The following is a 3300-nucleotide window of genomic DNA, read 5'->3' on the forward strand; positions in this document are numbered from 1 at the left end:
GGACCAAGGTGCGGAGTGAGATTTTCTAGATGCCGGACCAAGGATTTAGAAATACATAACTTATCACTTTGCATGCAAGATACTAGGAAAGAATTGTTATAGTTAGAATTATCAAGTTATGAACCTGTGGGGAACACGTAAACCCTAGTTACTTTGATTAATTGATTAAACTCCAACATTCAAAGCTGTTAAGTGTCTCTTTCAATTTCGTTAGTTATTTTCATTCATTTAGAAATAGAAACCCCCCTTTTATTGTTTTTGATTTCCAAGGAAGTAATTGACCGAACAATAGTAATAATAGGTTAAAGTTAAGTCTAAACTATTTTCCTCGTGGGAACGATCCCAACCTCATTAGTTGGGTTATTTAATTGACACGACCGCTTTACTTCTTATTTGAGAAGTAAGTTTGAGCGTATCAAGAACTGAAAATATTCATTTTTGGAGACAATGAAAAATCTAAAAAATTGTTTAAGTTAGGGAAAATGAGTTTTTGGTCAACTTAAAATGTCAATAACTCATAACTCAGTATGAGTTAGTTGTATTTCCAGATATGTTGGAATGATCTTTCCATCCCCGCTGAGTTTGTGCGATTCTGAGTTCATATGAGTAAGTTGTGCACTTTGAAAGTTGGGTTGTTGGATTAAGGAAAGTCTAAATCCGAAATTTTAAAAGGTGATTTAGTTTTTCCTTACATAATTATTCTAATTTGTTTTTAGGAGTTAAATTGTGGCAAAGTCAGATTTTAGTTAGTTTTAGAAAAGTTAACTTCACACTAGGGCTTGGAGAAAATAGAAAGGCGAAGAAGAAGCAAGAACATTCAAGATTCATTCAAGATTCGTCGAGATTAACTTGTGGATTTCATCGAGGGTAAATCTGTAATACCTCTAAAACAACTTAGGTGATACTAGAGCCTAACATGTTTTTCATGAGGGTCTAAGGTCATAAAATTGTTTAGATGTGGTGATGAGGCAGTGTCTAAAGCATTAGGTGAATTGGAAGTCAAACGTCAAGGGACGACCAAGACGTTCAACGACTAGTCACCTATATGCCTCATGTGTTTTTATGTGCTTATGTGTGTGTGTTATGAACTTATGAGGTCCTTATATGAATAATAATAGGTAGTATGTCAAATTTCATGAAGTTTGGAGGTCAAACATCCAAGAACGTTCACGACGTTCGAAAGGTTTGCCTTGAAATGACCTTGTGTGTCTTAGCATATTTCATCGAGTTTTACGTGTTCGTTTTGGATGAAATTTATATAAGAGGTCATAAACTCGAATACAATCATATTTGAGTTGGAAACGTCCGGGCAAAAGTCCCCAAGGACCAACTAAAGGTCCTTGAGGAAGGACCCTTCACAAGAGCCTTAGGCTGTCTAGATCAGCCCAAACGACTGAGGCAATCGACGATGGTGGGCGTGCGTCAATACTTAGCCTAGGGAGCTTAATATCCCAAAGGAAAGTCTTTGATCCAAACAAAGGCAAGCCAGGACAGCCTGTCGTTGGACAAACGGCCCGTCGATGGCCAGGCGTAGGTGAAGTCTGCAACTTCGCAGCTTCACTGTTAAATGCAAGGGCGAATTGGTAAGTTCACCCCACATCCAAATAATTAAAAGGGCAGTTTCCTAAGGGTGTTGTAGGTATTTTAAGTGGGTTTATAAGTCTTAACTACCAAGATGAATTCATTATTCTAAAATCAAAATCCAAATTCTCTAAGAAACTCTCTAGAACTCCATGGAAGCTTGAAGGGAGATTGAAGCTTGAAGGTTGATTTCTCCACCAATTTCTCTCAATTTTCGTGGATTAAAATCAGTCAAAGTATATTTTTTCATCCTTGAAACTCTTTTCATCAAGGAGCCAAACTTCAATGTGATCTCCGAAGTCTTTTAAAGATGAACTTGTCCAATTTTAGTATTTATCCACGGGTTCTTGCATAAAACATTTTGAATCATTATATATTGATTGAATTGATGTTAATTAGATGATTTTAACCTAATTAATATATGAGATCATGTAATTCATGAACCCTAATTTTTGACTACTTTGTGGGTGACTTGATCACGTCACAATGCTTATGAATTCTAGTGTAATTTTCTTTGGGCTATTGAATGATGTAAGAATTGTATTAGATTGTGATATACCGTGGTTTCACGGTATTTTTAATGCTTTTTCCTTAAGTTTGGTGTGTGTTCAAAAGCCTTTTTGTATTAATTTTTATGTAAGTTTCTCTTTATTTGCAGGAAATCTGTCTAAAGATGAACGCGGAAGTTTTTGAGCAAGAAATGCAGAAAAGTACCACCTACGGAGCTTGTGACGGTCCGTCGTGCCTGTGACGGTCCATAGGTGGAATCGTAGTGAAGCTGCTGAAGGAAGATGGGGAAGTCTGACCAAGTGTGGGGTTACGAAGCGCATGACGGACCGTCGTAGCCATGACGGTCCGTCCTGCTGGTTCGTCGTGATGATCAGAGAATTAGTCCCAGTACCCAAATTCCAAAGAGTTTAAGTGTTATGGAACAAAGACCCTCGACGGACCGTTGTGCCTGTGACGATCCGTTATACCTGCCGTCGAGGGTAATGAAGAGAGCAGCAGAAGAATTTGCAAAGTATGGGACGACGGAGTCCATGATGGCCCGTCGTGACCACGACGACCCGTCGCGAAGTCCGTCGACCCAGCCGCATTTTGACAGATTTTCAGCAATTAGAGTCCTTCTTTTATTAGGTTTTTGTTTTTTTTATAAATAGTTCGAAAAACCTCATTTTTGGGGTTAGACTTTTGGTTATTAGACACTTTTATGTTAGATTCTTTGTGAAGAGATTATTTTGATTATTAGACTTTGGATTGTTACACTTTTCTCTGGAGTTGATTGTTGGTGATTTTGTCGATTAATGAAGTAAATTTCTGGATTTTATTCTTTCTTGGTGAAGTAAGGGCATGAATTCTTATATCATATATATGAATATTGTGATTATGACTATGGGTAACTAAACTCCATAACTAGGGTTGTGGGAACCATAGGCGAATAATGAGGTAAAACATAACTAAAATAACAATTCTAGAATAGTGTCTTGCATATATTGATAATTCTTTCGCTTAGAAGTCTTTTTAATGGATGGCTAACCTCAAAAATCGTCTTAATGCTACTTGTCGGACCAAGGAGGTAGATAATAGGAAAATAATTATCAACATAGATTTAGTGTATACTATCTAATAGGCTAGTATTGATTGGTACGAGGTAATAACTTAGTCAAATATCGAACACAATACTTAATATGAGGTAAAGGTAAGGGTTAGTATAGCAAC

The sequence above is a fragment of the Solanum pennellii genome, chromosome 8 (genome assembly GCF_001406875.1).
Source record: "Solanum pennellii chromosome 8, SPENNV200".
NCBI lineage: Eukaryota > Viridiplantae > Streptophyta > Magnoliopsida > Solanales > Solanaceae > Solanum > Solanum pennellii.